Source organism: Ovis aries, chromosome Y (genome assembly GCF_016772045.2).
Source record: "Ovis aries strain OAR_USU_Benz2616 breed Rambouillet chromosome Y, ARS-UI_Ramb_v3.0, whole genome shotgun sequence".
Lineage (NCBI taxonomy): Eukaryota > Metazoa > Chordata > Mammalia > Artiodactyla > Bovidae > Ovis > Ovis aries.
The window spans coordinates 20,788,958-20,804,098 of NC_082741.1; positions in this window are offsets into that span (position 1 = coordinate 20,788,958).

Below are 15,141 nucleotides of genomic sequence, written 5' to 3' on the forward strand. Positions count from 1 at the left end.
GAACCCCTCATCCTCCTGCTCTGGCTGCAAGACTGGAAAAAAATCAGTTGTTCCAGTATATGCATTTTAGAGCTTTTTCTCTGTAGTGGTGAAATGTGTTCCACACAGAGTTAGACAGGACTGAAGCAATCCTGTGCAAATAGTTGCACGATTTTTTTTTTTTAACCTGTAGCAGCTTTTTTCCAATGAGAGTTAACTGTGAAGGTGGAGCAGCTGCTTGGCTTTGAGGGACACAGGTGGTGTCAAACGGGCAGGGTGCAGGGACACAGACTGACTACACCACAGGAGTTAGGGCCCTATCAGAGCTTTTTTTTTCTTTTTTGAGCCCTTGTATCCGGTGATAAGAAGGCGTCTTTGGCCAGTCTTCTCCCTAGTTCCACCTATTCGGCCACTCAGAAGGCTTCCTTGCCTGGGATCCTTCTCTGTCGTTCAATGGGTCAGCACATAGAGCGAATTTCCTGGCTGGGGTCCTCCTGTGTAAATCAGTGCATCCGACACTTAAAGGAGCATCCTGAGTGGGATTCTACTCTAGTATGGTGCATCAGGCACTTGAAGGAGGACTCTGCGTGGTGTCCTGCTCTGCATTTCAGTGTGTTCAGCATTTGATGGGTCAGCCTCACTATTGTAGTAACTGCCGATGCTAGCATGTGGGGAGAGAGAGGCTATGGTGATTGCTCCACCCCCGACATGTGACTCGGTGTTATTGCCTTGCTTTCATGGCTGCCTGGCTTTCCTCCACAGGCATACCCTACCACAGTGTCCTCCTTCAAACCCCCTCTCTCCATCTCTCCCCAGGAAACAGCAGCCCTCCCCATGAATTGCCACAAAGTCCCTAAACTGCAGCTGCCAGCCACGGGGCCTTTCAGGGGATGGATGTCCTTGTACGGGGTATGTACAGCTGCAGCAAGGACCCTCTGCTTCTCATTGCACCCAGCTTTCCACAGATCAGCTGTTTCACTCTCAGCTTTAAATGTCTATTCTACACTTCAGACGATTGACCCAATGTGGGATTGGACCTCAGCTTCAGTTCCTTCCCCCACTCAGGGCAGATCCAGTCCTACTAACACTCCTGATTTTTCCCCCAGTTCTTTCCCCCGACTGAGTTTTGCGTGGTTCTATATATTCTTTGCCACGTGTCAGGTACTCCTGTCTACTTTCCGGTAACGTTCTGAATACTCTCCTGTGTCTGAAGGTGTATGCCTGATGTATCCATGGAGAGATGTACTGCACATCCACTTATAGCTCCATCATCTTGTTCTCTCATCTCACGAGAGTTTTAGAGCACAGAATCCACCGTGGTAGTAGGTGTGGCTATAAAATGTGAGTTCAGATATACTCTTGAGGGCAAGCTCAGTGATTTTAACACAGCTGATCTAAAGCGTGGATTTAGTGTTGGCCAAGTTCAATTCTTCCTTAACGAAGTGACTAAATAAAACATCCCGGAGTTTATCAATACACAGTGTTCCATGGCTGCCCCTGGATTCGAGTACTTCCTCACCCACTCCAGGTTAACATAGTCCTTTATCACCATCCATTGCTGCAGTACACTGACAGTCTTCAAATGCTTCTACATTAATCCTGGTGTAAAATTTCTAGTAGTTATAAACGGCCAGTGTTTTACTTTGCAGCACGACCCAATGGCTTCTTCATGCGCACCCATACACCAACTCCGTAGTTTGTCGCCATCTAGTGTATACATGAAGTGACATGCTTCAAGAGCTTCCTCATCCACCCCAGATCTAGACAGTCAGTCTGTCGTCTCCATACAAGCGTTTCAGTGCTGTGACATGATTTGAAATGTTGTCTGTGCACACTGAGGCATACACAGCCAGCAGTTCACCATGCTCCAGTGTTTCAGGACTTTGATAAGATTAAATATGTTCTTGGTCCCACTAACGTCAATACACTCACCGTTTATAACCATCTTGTTTCACTGCTGTGACATAATGTCAACTGCTTCTTCATCCATTCCTGTGTCAAACGAACTCAGTAGCTTTTTCCCCATCTAGTGCTAGTGTTCAGTACTATGAAATGATTCTGAAGCCTCTGTGTCCATTCCGGCTCAAACATAGTCCATATTCTCAACCAGTGCTTCAGTGATGTCACATGCTTCAAGTGCTTTCTTCATTCACTCCATATCAAGTACATGCAGTCGTTCATAAGCATGCAATGTTTCAGTTGTGCGACATGCTTCAAATGGTTCTCTAATCCACTTGAGCTGAAACATACCCAGTAGCTTATGACCATTGGTGTTTCAGTGCTGCGACATGTTTCAAGTCCTTCTTCTTCTACGCCATGCTGAACGCATGCAATAGTTTATCACCATCAGTTGTTTCAGTTCTGTTACATTCTTCAAGTCTTGTTTCGTATACTCTGGTTCAAATACACCTAGAAATTGTTCACCATCAACTGTTGAGTTCTGTGATATGTCTCAATTGTTTCTGTACATACCAGTTCATAAACACGCATACATTTTTCTCCATCCTGTGTTTTAGGGCTGTCATATGGTTAAATGAGTCCCCTTCTTACCCCAGGTCAAATACACCCAGTATTCATCAACATCCAGTCTTTCAGCTATGTGGTACAGTTCAAGTGCTTCAGCATCCATTCTTGGAAGACACAGCCGATAATTTGTCAAATTCCAGTGCTTCAGTGCTGTGAATTTTTTAAGTGTTTCTGCATCCAAATAGCTCAGGCAAGACTAAGAGATTGTAACTATCACTGGTTCAGTTTTATGACATGGCTTAAGTGCATCTTCATCTACATTAGCTGGAATGCACTCAATAATTACCACCATGCTGTAACTCATAGGTAAAACATTCTTGGAACGTTTCTTTGTCTACTGTGGGTCAAACACACCGAGGAGTTTTTCACCAGTCAGTGTTTCAGTGCTGTGACAACTTCCACTGCTTCTTTGTGTACTACAGGTCAGCACACCAAGTGTCTTGTAACTACTAGCTTGCACTCTAGAGTACACACCTCTCTTCTACTGAGACTGAGATGTAGAGCATGCATCTCACCACTATTAAGACCCCATTCTAAGCACACATGCCACTTCTGCAGTGGCTAAACTCTGGAGGAAATGTGACAACACTATTGACCCTGAATTCTAGTTCACACATCTTACCATTGCTGAATCAGTGTTCTACAGAAGGCTTAGCACAACTACTGAGCTTGCACTCTGAAAGTATCATCCTACCTCTACTGAGTCAACATTATATGCCATACATGTTCCAACTTCTGAGTTTGCACTATGGAATACACATTATGCCACTACTGAGCAAGCTCTAGTGTACACATGACAACGTACTGATCCCCACATCAAAGGGTAATGCTGAAAATTTGTCAAAGTACTGCACTCTTGTGCTCATTTCACATACTAAGCAAGATAAGGCTCAAACTCCTTTGTGCTAGGCTTCAAAGTATTTGAACCAAGAACTTCCAAATATATGCGATGGATTTAGAAAAGGCAGAGGAATGAGGGCTTATACTGCCCACGTTCATTGCCTCCTAGAGAAAGTAGGAAGTCAAGAGATACCTGGAATAACAAGCAAGTTGGACCTTGGAGTACATATGAAGTATGGAAAAGGCTAACAGAATTCCCTAAGAGAACTCACCATTCATAGAAAACACCCTCTTCCAACAACACAAGAGATGACTCTTGAGATGGTCAATGCTGAAATCAGATTGATTCTGTTCTTTGTAGCCGAAGATGGAGAAGCTCTATGCAGTCAGAAAAAAAAAAAAAAAAAAACACCCAAGACTGAGCAGTGACATGGCTCAGATCAGGAATGCCTTAAAGAAAACTTCAGACTTAAGTTGAAGAAAGTATGGAAAACCGCTAGACCATTTGGGTTGGCCAAAATCAGTCTCTTATGATTACGCAGTGGATGTGACAAATAGATTTGAGGGATTAGATCTTATAGACAGTCTGCTTGGGGAACTATGGACCAAGGGTCATGACATTCTGCATGAGACAATGAACCAAACCTACCCAAGAAAAAGAAATGCAAAAAGGCAAAAGGTTTGTCTGAGAAGGCCTTACAAATAACTTAGAAAAGAAGAGAAGCTAAAGGCATAGGAGAAAAAGAAAGATAATCCATTTGAATGCAGTTTTCTTAAGAATAGCAAGGAGAGATAAGAAAAGCCTTCCTCAGGGATCAATGCAAAGAAACAGAGAAACACAATAGGATGGCAAAGAACAGAGATTACCTCAAGAATGATACAGATACCAAGGGAACATTTCATGCAAAGATGGGCACAATAAAGGAGACAAAATATATGGACCTAACAGAAGCAGATATATTAAGAAGTGGTGGCAAGAATACACAGAAGAACTGAACTTAAAAAAAAAAAAAAGAAGAAGAAGAAGATCTTAATGACCCACATAACCGTGAAAGTGTCTTTACTCACCCAGAACCAGACATCCTGCAATGTGAAGTCAAGCAGCCCTTAGTACATAACTATGAACAAAGTTACTAGAGGTAATGTGTTTCCAGTTGTGGAATTTCAAGTCCTACCAGATTATGACATTACAAACCTGCACGCAATATGCCAGCGAATTTGAAAAGCTCGGCACTGGCCGCAGAACTTGGAAAGGTTAGTTTAAACTCCAATCCTCAAGAAAAGCTAGGCCAAAGATTGTTTAAACTAACACACAATTGCACACATCTCACATGTAAGCAAAGTCATGTTCAAAGTTCTTCAAGCTAGGCTTCAGCAGTACATGAACTGAGAACTTCCAGATGCTAAGGCTGGATTTAGAAAAGTCAGAGAAACCAGAGATCAAATTGCCAGCATCCATTGGATCAGAGAAAAAGCAAAGGAGTTCAAGAAAAACATCGACTTCTGATTTGGACTATGCCAAAGGTTTTGACTGTGTGGATGACAACAAGCTATGGGAAATTCCTGGAAAGATGCAAATACCAGACCTCTTTAGCTGCCTGCTGAGAAATCTGTAGGCATGTCAAGAAGCAACACTTGGACATAGAACAATGCGCTAGCTTCAAAATGGGAAAGGAGCACATCAAGGCTGTATATTGTCATGTGGCTTATTTAACTTATATTCAGCACGTCATGTGAAATGCCAGGCTGGATGAAGCCCAACTAGAATCAAGATTGCTTGGAGAACTATCAATAACCACAGATTTGCAGTTGACACCACAAATATGACAGAAAGCGGAGAATAAATAAAGAGCATATTGATGGAAAGAAAGAAGAGAGTGAAGAAACTTGCTTAAAACTCAATGTTGAAAAAATGAAGATCATGGCATCTGGCCCCGTGACTTCACATGAAATAGGGAAATCATGAGGAAAAATGGAAACAGTGATAGACTTTATTTTCTCAGGCTCCAAAATCACTGCAGATGGTGAGGGCAGCCGCGGAATTAAAAGGTGCTAGATCCTATGAAGAAAAGCTGTAACCACCTAAAGAGCATATGCAAAAGCAGAGGCATTACTTTGCAATTAATGGTCTATCAGGTCATACCTATGGAGTTTCCATTACTCATGTATGGATGGGAGAGTTGGACTATACAGGAAGTTGCACATGGAATCATTGATGATTTTGAACTGTGGTGTTGGAGAAGACTCTTGCGAGTCCCTTGGACTGCAAGGAGATCAAAGCAGTCAATCCTGATGGAAATCAGCCCTGAATATTCATTGGAAGTACTTTTGCTGAAGCTGAAACTCTGGTACTTTCGCCACCCGATGCAAAGAGCTAACTATAGGAAAAGACCCTGATGCTGGGAAAGCTTGAGTGCAGAAGGAGAAGGGCCTAGCAGTGTTGTTTTGGCAGATAAAGTAGGTAGTTTGTTTAAATGTCCTTGGCCTGGAATGTCTGAAAAGTAGTCAGTGCTTTTGATTATTAGAAGTATGCATAAGTAAAAGGCATTTTTATTTTATTGTGTGTAAAAATCCCTTTCAATGTTGACTGCAAGTTTTTATAACGTATTGCCAGAGAATTTAGCCAGTCATTATATACATTAATTTGGTTCTCTTTTGAAGCCATGTCTCACAACAGCAAGTGATATCGATTATGTTCTTGCTTTGGTATCCGTCTTGAATTGGATTTTATTTATTTATTTATTTATTTGAAAGCAGCATTTCAGTAGGTTTCAATAATTTATTTAATCATTTCATAGTTTCTACTAGAACAACTAGCTTCTAAAAAGGGAAATGACACTCCATTTCTCTTCTGATCTTATAGGGAAAAGAGAGCAGTAAAGTTCATTGCTTTATGGTGTTTTTTTCTTTTTTTTTCAGGGTTAACATGCTCTTTCTAAGGAACACTTCCAAATTTCAAGGTTTTCAAGGATTTCTTAAAAATATATTTTGGTTTCTGGTCTGCTCATACTCACAGTCATGTCTGGTTCTTTGTGAGTGTCTGGAATATAGCCCATCAAGCTCCTCTGTCCATGGGTGTTCTTCAGGCAAGAATACTGGAGTGGGTTGTTAGGCCAGTCTTCCAGTGGCTCTCTCATAGCAGATGGATTGTTTGCTATCTAAACCACCAGGGAAACCTAAAGAACCCTGGAGGGAGTGGCCTGTTGCTTCTCCAGAGCATCCTCCCAAACCAGAAATCAAACTGGGGTCTCCTGCATTGCATCAGATTCTTAGGCAGCTTACCTCCCAGGGAAGCCCTGGTTTCTGCTAAAAAGTGCCAATTGTCATTCCTTAGTATGTGGACTCACTGATCACATGTCATGATTAAATAGGAGACAACTTTCAGTACGAAGTTTGAAGAAAATTATGCCATAATGATAAAAATACCCAATAAATTATATATACTAAAATTAGGAGAAAAATAAAAATAAACTCAAGAACCATAGCCTGGGAAATGGTCTTCCGTACAGTTTAAAGAGGAGTGTTCTGAAGCTGTAGGGGCAGAGCCAGGACACAGAGAAAATTCTTTAAAGTTGAAAGTACATGAATGAAACATATCTCGTGGGAAAAGGATCCTGTTAACCACAAAATACAGGTCTGACAAGAGTGATGTTAGTGTTTTCCTAGGCGAGAATCTGGAATCATTACACTTCTTAATTATCTTCACTAACTAGGAACACATAACTCCAAAGCACAGAAATGCACAATCTCATTTTCATATCCTGACTTCCCCAGAGGGTACACTGATGAAAGACAACTGCAACAGATTTTTACTTTCCCATTCCAGTGAATACCCAGTGACTCTCCTCCATGGTTAAAGCAGATGTACAATATGTGTTTCCCAGGTCAAAAATAGGCTGTCTAGCATAAAGTTCAAGCAAAACTATATCTAGCCAGAATGTTCACTAATACTTAGTAGGTGAAAAGGCCTTCCCTCAGTATGAAAATCAATTCTGAACATTTTATTTCTGAAGAGAAACTCTTTTCTGTTTCTTTGTTTACAGTCACTTTATTTATTTATATTGTACTTTACAATAGTGCATTGGTTTTGTCAGACACCAACATGAACCCTCCACGGGTGTAGACGTGTTCCCAATCCTAAACCCCCTCCCTCCGCCCTCCCCTTACCATCCCTCTGGGTCAACCCCGTGCAACAGTCCCAAGCATCCTCTCCTACACTGAAGCTAGACTGGCGATTCTTTTCTTATATGACATTATACATGTTTCAATGCCATTCTCGCAAATCATCCCACCCTCTCCCTTTCCCACAGAGTCCAAAAGACTGTTCTATTCATCTGTGTCTCTTTTGCTGTCTCGCATACAGGTTTATCGTTACCATCTTTCTAAATTCCCTATGTTTACAGTCACTTTAACTGTATTCCATCACTCCAACATTGGATACACAGACTGGGGCCTCTACCTCTGCCACCAACAGTCCCTAGCTTCAGTTCCGTTCAGTTCAGTTCCGTTCAGTCACTCAGTTGTGTCTGACTCTTTGTGACCCCATGAAATGCAGCACGCCAGGCCTCCCTGTCCGTCACCAACTCCCGAAGTTCACTCAGACTCACGTCCATCGAGTCAGCGATGCCATCCAGCCATCTCATCCTCTGTCGTCTCCTTCTCCGCCTGCCCCCAATCCCTCCCAGCATCAGAGTTCTTTTCCAATGAGTCAACTCTTCACATGAGGTGGCCAAACTACTGGAGTTTCCGCTTTAGCATCATTCCTTCCAAAGAAGTCCCAGGGCTGATCTCCTTCAGAATGGACTGGTTGGATCTCCTCGCAGTCCAAGGCACTCTCAAGAGTCTTCTCCAGCACCATAGTTCAAAAGCATCAATTCTTCGGTGCTCAGCTTTCTTCACAGTCCAACTCACATCCATACATGACCGCAGGAAACACCATAGCCTTGACTAGACAGACCTTAGTCGGTAAAGTAATGTTTCTGCTTTTGAACGTGCTATCTAGGTTAGTCATAACTTTTCTTTCAAGGAGTAAGCATCTTTTAATTTCATGGCTGCAGTCACCATCTGCAGGGATTTTGGAGCCCCAAAAATAAACTCTGACACTGTTTCCACTGTTTCCCCATCTATTTCCCATGAAGTGATGGGACCAGAAGCCATGATCTTCATTTTCTGAAAGATGAGCTTTAAGCCAACTTTTTCACTCTCTTTCACTTGCATCAAGAGGCTTCTTAGTTCCTCTTCACTTTCTGCCATAAGGGTGGTGTCATCTGCATATCGGAGGTTCTTGAAATTTCTCCCGGCAATCTTGATTCCAGCTTGTGTTTTGTCCAGTCTAGCATTTCTCATGATGAACTATGCATAGACGTTAAATAAGCAGGGTGACATTATACAGCCTGATGTACTCCTTTTCCTATTTGGAACCAGTCTGTTTTTCCATGTCCAGTTCTAAATGTTGCTTCCTGACCTGCACATAGATTTCTCAAAAGGCAGCTCAGGCATGGTCACCAATAACAATGAAAACGCAAGTTGTTTCAGAGTTCTCTCATCATGCATTAAAACAGCTGAATATGTATGTTTAATGATGAAATTTGTACCGGTATTATTTACCATATTTTTATAGATTTTTAAACATATGACAATACTCGACTAAAGTGAAAGTGGAGTCGTTCAGTCGTGTCTGACCCTTTGCGACCCCATGGACTGTAGCCTTACAGGCTCCTCCATCTATAGGATTCTCAGGCAGGAATACTGGAATGGGTTGCCATTTCCTTCTTCAGGGGATCTTCCTAACCCAGGATTAGAACCCAGGGCTCCATTTCAAGCAGACATTTTACCCTCTGAGCCACCACGGAAGCCCAATACTCTACTGATGTTGTAATGCATTCTAAAGCACATGAGAAAGATGAAATCAAAAAAGGTTAGAAAAATGTTGAAACATCACTAAATGTTTTTACAATGCTTCTGTTCCAGTTTTGCTAGCATTTATCGGAGGCTATAATAATATAACTACATTTTTATTTTTTGTATTTATGATGTTTTTGTCATCATCTTTTATGTATTTGGAGTTATGAATGATGTCAATGTTGAAATGAACATCTTAAAGACATCAGTTAAATCTTGGCTTAAAAACAAGCAAAAAAAAGCACCAGTTTCATTTGAAAAAGTACCAGTTGCAAATCTGAAAGTATAAAATGGTTATATACAAAGAAAGAATCTAATAATGAAATGTGTATTAAGTAGATGTCTATTTCGTGATGACTTTGTAGTTTATAGGTCGTTTGTAAAGCTGACAACATATTTCGTAGAAGTGCTGTCATCTCTCTAACGTTTTGTTTAGTTTTGCCGAAGATTCCTTGTGGCTAAATTAATACTGTGGAGATACAACTGACACTTACTTTCTTTGGTAAGAATGTAAAATGCACCAGTTGCATAGTATGCTATTTGACACCTGAAGGTTGTCAGCACTGAGCTGGGGTTGAAGGCAGGGAATCTAACCAAAGGGAATACTTAAATACCAAGCCCCACAGAGGTAAGCCTGTCCTTAGAAGGAAAAGAGAATAGCTTTCTTGAGCTGTGACTAAGCACGTTTAAGGTAATTACTGATCATTATGATCCCGTTGCCATTTCCTTTGTTTTGGGTTTGGGGTTAAACACCCTTTTTGTGTTTCCTGTGTACAGGATATCCTTTAGCATTTGTTGGAGAGCTGGTTTAGTGGTGCTGAGTTCTCTCAGCTTTTGCTTGTCTGTAAAGCTTTTGATTTCTCCTTCGTATTTGAATGAGATCCTTGCCGGGTACAGTAATCTGGGCTGTAGGTTATTCTCTTTCTTCACTTTAAGTATGTCTTGCTATTCCTTCCTGGCCTGAAGAGTTTCTTTGGAAAGATCAGCTGTTACCGTTATGGGAATCCCCTCATGTGTTATTTCTTGTTTTTCCCATGCTGCTTTTAATATTTGTTCTCGTGTTTGCTCTTTGTTAATTTGATTAATATGTGTCTTGGGGTGTTTTGCCTTGGGTTTATCCTGTTTGGGAATCTCTGGTTTTCTTGGGACTGGGTGATTATTTCCATGCCCACTGTAGGGAGGTTTTCAACTATTGTCGCCTGGAGGATTTTCTCATGGTCTTTCTTTTGGTCTTCTTCTTCTGGGACTCCTATAATTCGAATGTTGGAGCGTTTCATATTGTCCTGGAGGTCTCTGAGATTGTCCTCATTTCTTTTAATTCGTTTTTCTTGTTTCCTCTCTGATTCATTTATTTCTACCATTCTATTTCACTAATCCTATCTTCTGCCTCTGTTATTCTACTATTTGTTGCCTCCAGAGTGTTTCTGATCTCATTTATTGAGTCATTCATTATCTATTGACTCGTTGTTATTCTTCTAGGTCCTTGTTAAACCTTTCTTGCATCTTCTCAATCCTTGTCTCCAGGCTATTTATCTGTGATTCCATTTTGATTTCAAGATTTTGGATCACTTTCAGTATCAATATCTGGAATCCTTTCTCAGGTAGATTCCCTATCTCTTCCTCTTTTGTTTGATTTGGTGGGCATTTCTCCTGTTCTTTACCTGCTGAGTATCCCTCTGTCTCTTCATCTTGGTTCTATTGCTGCGTTTGGGTTGGCCTTTCTATATTCTGGGAATTTGTGGCGTTGTCTTCATTATGGAGTTTCTCCACTGTGGGTGGGGTTGTATCAGTGGCTTGTCAAGATTTCTTGGTTTGGGAGGCTTGTGTTGGAGTTCTGGTGGGTGAGGCTGGATTTCTTCTCTCTGGAGTGCAATGGAGTGACCAGTAATGTGTTATGAGACGCCAATGGTTTTGGAGTAACTTTGAGCTGCCTGTATGTTGAAGCTCAGGGCTGTGTTCCTGTGTCGCTGGAGAATTTGCATGGTGTGTCTGACTCTGGAACTTGTTGGCCCTTGGGTGGTGCTTGGTTTCAGTGTAGGTATGGAGGCATTTGATGAGCTGCTATCAATTAATGTTCCCTGGAGTCAGGACTTGTCTGATGTTCTCAGGGTTTGGACTTAAGCCTCCTGCTTCTGGTTTTCAGTTTTATTTTTACAGTAGCCTCAAGACCTCTCCACCTATACAGCACCGATGATAACACATCTAGGTTAAAGATGAAAGGTTTACCCACAGTGAGGGGCAACTGGAGTGGTTCACTGAGTTACATGGAGGAGAGAAGAGGGAGGGGGTAGTTAGAAGTGACTGGAATGAGATGAGGTGGGGTCAAAAGAGGAGAGAGAGAGAGGAAAAAAAAAAAAGAGGAGAGAGCAAGCTAGCCAGCTATCACATCCTTATGTGTGCTCCACTGTCTGGAACACTCAGAGGTATTCACGGAGTTATACAGGGAAGAGGAGAGGGAGGAAGTAGACAGAGGTGGCCAGTAGGATAAAAGAGGGAAATGAAAAACGGAGAGACAGATTCAGCCAGTAACCAGTTCCTGAAGTGTTCTCCACCGTCTGGAACACGGAGATTCACAGAATTGGGTAGAGAAGAGAAGGGGGAGGGAAGAGACAGAGGCCACCTGGTGGAGAAAAAGGAGTGTCCAAAGGAGGAGAGAGTGGTCAATCCAGTAATCTCGCTCTCAGGTAAAATTGGGTAGTGAAGTTTGGGTTTTTAAATGTACAAAATTGACAACAAATACCAAAAAGCAAAGATTAAAAATCTAGAATAGAGGTTGGATTTTTAAAAATGCAATATTAAGGAAAAGAAGAAGAAGAAAAAAAAGCCACAAGAACTATTAAAACAACAACAACAACCACACAAAGACTATATACAGTGTTTGCTTTAAAAAATAGGTTTCGTTTTAAGTAAGAGTAGGTTATAAGAATAAAAATTAAAGGATAAATAGAGGACTTAAATATTTCTAAAAGTTAAAAAAAAGAAGAAGAAGAAAAAGAAAAGAAGAAAAATCTACCACACAACAACATCAGCGAAAAAGAAAAAAAGAAAAAGAAATGGTCATAAAAATAGTAACGATATTTCTGGCCCTTTCTCTGGTGTTGTGGGGTTATTTCCAAGGCGGTTCCCTCCATTTAATTTCTTCTGTTTGCTGGTATCTTCAGTGTCTGATTTCCGTCCTAATAAGGGGTGGGGGGGGAGGGCATGGTGGACACTTTTTATTTTTTATTTTTTTGGCTCTCTTGTTGAGTTGCACTGTGGGGAGGGAGGGATGCTGCAAAGAACTAACACCTGTGTGTGCTTTCAGTGTCTCAGGCCCACTGGGCCTGCCCCTGCTCATGGTGCACACCGCTCAGGCTCTACGTTGCTCCAGGGTCTGAGGCCGGCCTTAGGCTGCACGCACCTCCCAGGTCTAAGCCGAACTCAGGTTCGGTGCTCAGGTAAGCCCTCAGAGGCGCAGGTTCGGTTGGGACTGCCTTTTGTGTCCTTCCCACGTCCGAGTAGCTCAGGTGTGTGGTGAGCGCGGTCACTGTGACTTATCGCCTTTCCCGTCTCTGCTGCTAGTTTTCTGGATGTACCACTGGTGCCCCTTGTGAGGTGGATGGTGACTGTCCAGAACCCCCAGAAGCCTTAGCAAAGAAGCCTGCTTACAGTTTTGTAGGTAAAGTCTCTCCGGGGCTGCGATCACCCCCTTCCAGCCCATACGGTTCTGGCTGCCAGTCACCGGCGGGGAATGGTCTGTAACCGGCTATTTCTGTTCCATCCTTTGTTCTGTGTGCGGTCCTGGTGGTGTCTTGTGATCGGGCTTTTCATGTGGTAGCTGTCCCACAGTCTGGTTTGCTAGCGCAGGTTCGTTCATTGTGGTTATGTGCGGGGTGTTCCTGCCTGATTCTTAAAAAGCACTGCAGCCCATGCCTCCTGCGCCTCCCTGCCCTGCCCCCACTTGCTACTGTCGGATGCAGGCGTCTGTGCTGCTTTTCCGCTGGGGGAGTTACTGTTGGGCTTGTAATCTGTTGGTTTGAATTATGTATTTATGTTTCTTTCCTGCTACGTTGCCCTCTGTGCTTCCAAAGCTCGCCACATTGGAAACCTCCCTTCTTAAGATTCCCTGCCCAGAACGGGATTCCCTTCCCAGGACGGAGCTCCCTTCCTACCTCCTTTGTCTCTTTTTTCATCTTTTATATTTTTTCCTACCTGTTTTTGAAGACAATGATCTGCTTTTCCGGGTGCCTGAAGTCCTCTGCCAGCATTCAGAAGTTGTTTTTTGGAATTTGCTCATCGCTGAAATGTTCTTTTGATGAATTTGTGAGGGAGAAAGTGGTCTCCCTGTCCTATTCCTCCGCCAGCTTTACCATATTTCTTAACCAAACAGAATTTGGCAGGGGGTGCGCAGGGGGGGCATGGCATAGCGTATGGTGAGAGTGAGGGGATACGGTCACACCAAATAGAATCTGGGGTCATAGTTCCCTAATGGGAATAGAGCTCATGCCCCTGCAGTGAAAGCACAGAGTCCTCCTCACTGAACTGCCTGGGAAGTCCCAGGAATTGATTTAATGAAAGATACCTAATTAGGATCTGGTGACATTTTACATTGTAGTGTGTTACCAGTGATTATGGTTCATATCATTTTATAGGTTTGTGATTTTACTAGCTTAAAATTTTGGGGGGTTTCTTTTTGTTTTAAAAGCTGAAAACTGTTTTTTAATTCCATGGAATTAAAAACAATCTGTAGAATATATTAAATAGTGGCAGCTTTTTTCTGCATGTGGATGTTTTGCTCCATTGAACTGAATGGTAGTAACATTTGTAGAAGAGACACAGAGTGTAAGGTATGTCTTTTTTATTAAGTGACATAACAACACCCATTGCGTGAGTTATTGGTTGGAGTTTAGAGACAGACTGTGTGGACTAACCTCCTTATTCCTGTTTTCAGCCCTTGAGTAATAATCAGAAGCTTTCTCTGAAGAAAGTGGGGCCAGCTGTCAGGCTCCTAAGTATCTACTGGCCAGCAGGGCTAGGAATAAATGCAGAAACTGGTAGATACGGGTTGGGGCAAGAGGCTACCTTGTCCCTTTTTTTTTTTTTTTTTTTTTTGCTGCCTGGAGAGATGCTTGTCCTGGTACAAGTGTGGCCAAAACTGTGTCTTTGTGGCCAGAGGATGTCTCTGAGCCTGCCTTGGGTTCTCCCTGGATGGAGGGACAGCAAGTTCTCCCCGGTTCCTTGGCCAGAGAAGACCGTGCCCCCACTTGCTCTATGACATCCCCCCACGACTCACTCCATATTAGGTTCTTCAGAACGGGTGTCCAGGACCCACCCCAACTCCTGGGCCTGGCGGGCCAGAGTCTGCTGTGGAATGAGGCCTTGGCCATGGTGGCCCTGGAGGAGCTGCCCCTAGAGCTCTTCCCGCCACTGTTTATGGTGGCCTTTGCCGGGAGGCACACCCAGGCCCTGAAAGTGGTGGTGCAGTCCAGGCCCTTCCCCTGCCTCTGCTGGGGACCCTGATGAAGGAACACCATCCTCATCTGGACACCTTCCAGGCTCCACTCGATGACCTGGACGTCGTGCTTGCTCAGAGGGTCCAACCCAGGTAAGGTCAACCTGGCAGACTGGTGGGGCCTGGGGGTGTGAGCAAGATGCAGCCAGAGCACGAGGATGAGGGGTTCACTTGGACAGGCCTCCGGATGTACAGGACTGGTTGAGGGGCAGAAGGGACGAAAGGCATGTGCTCCCCACCAGTGTCCCTTAAGGTAGGGACCAAGTGGGTTCCTGAAGCCGGGGGAGCGGTGGTATATGGAGTGCAGAGCCCTCGCGTGGTCCTGGTGCCAGTCAGCCTCTGCACAGCACAGCGTGTCTCCTGTGGCCCTGCAGGCAGTGGAAGCTGCAGCTGCTGAACTTGCA